Here is a 1297-nt window from a genome sequence, read left to right as displayed (position 1 = left end):
AAAGGAAAACTTGAAATCGCATCATATGACCCCTTTAATCTCACTAACTCATTTATATCTGCAGGACTGTATTGGCGTGGCTGACCGCAGCTTTCTAGTGTAAATCACTGCTGTAGTCAAATAGAGCAAGAGAAAATGCGGTCTCAGGCTCATAACAAACGTATATTGAAGCTGAATTAGATCACTCCGCTTTAAAAGTGGAGACAGAAAAATAATTGCGATGGTGATCTGCAGGCACAGCATCTCTCTGCTGGAGCGGCTCGTCGGTTTGAGAGTAAGGTCACCCTCTATTTTCAGAATTATATAACCGTTCTGACCTGGTATGTTTTAAGTGAATGAATGGCCCTGTTTTTAGTCACCTTGAGTCTTTCCTCCTGTTACTCTACAATATGTGTCTAACCTATGTATCTGGGGCATAAATGCTAATTTTGTGTGTCCTGATCTAATCATTTATTAAAAACACTTTTACAATGCAATCATTTCAATAATGTTTGCTTAGACTGGGCTAAGACTATCTATTTAGCCCATACGGAGCATACGTATATATATATATATATATATATATATATATATTTAGACATTTAGCAGACGCTTTTATCCAAACCGACAAACAAATGACGACAATGGAAGTAATCAAAATCAACAAAAGAGCAATGATATGCAAGTGCTATAACAAGTCTCAGTTAGCTTAACGCAGTACACATAGCAAGGTTTTTATTAAATCATATAATAAATAAAAAGACAAATAGATAGAATACAAAAAGATTAGAGAAGCTGTTAGGTTTTTTTAAAAGAAAACAAGCAGTTAGTAAATAAATAGAGTGCAAGTCTAAAAGGGGCAAGTTTTTTTTTAAATAAAGAATAGAATTAGAATATAGAGTGCTAGAGTTAGAGGGTCAAATAAAGATTATCGTCGGATCATCAGGATGGAATGAGAGGTAGAGTTGAGTGTCATCAGCATAGCAGTGTATAAAAAGCCATGTTTCTGAATGACAGAACCTAATGATGCCATGTAGACAGAGAAGAGAAGTGGTCCAAGAACTGAGCCCTGAGGCACCCTAGTAGTTAGATGTTGGTTCTTGGACACCTCACCTCTCCAAGATACCCTGAAGGACATTTCTGAGAGATAAGACTCAAACCACTGGAGTGAGGTTCCTGAGATGCCCTTTGCCAATAGGGTTGACATGAGAATCTGGTGGTTAACCGTATCAAAAGCAGCAGACAGATCCAGCAAGATAAGTATTGAAGATTTGGAATTCGCTCTTGCCAGTCTTAGGGCTTCAACAACTGAGAGCAA

This window comes from Sinocyclocheilus rhinocerous, unplaced genomic scaffold (genome assembly GCF_001515625.1).
Source record: "Sinocyclocheilus rhinocerous isolate Xijiao unplaced genomic scaffold, SAMN03320098_v1.1 scaffold63, whole genome shotgun sequence".
Taxonomy (NCBI): Eukaryota; Metazoa; Chordata; class Actinopteri; order Cypriniformes; family Cyprinidae; genus Sinocyclocheilus; species Sinocyclocheilus rhinocerous.
This window is presented reverse-complemented; position numbering follows the sequence as displayed.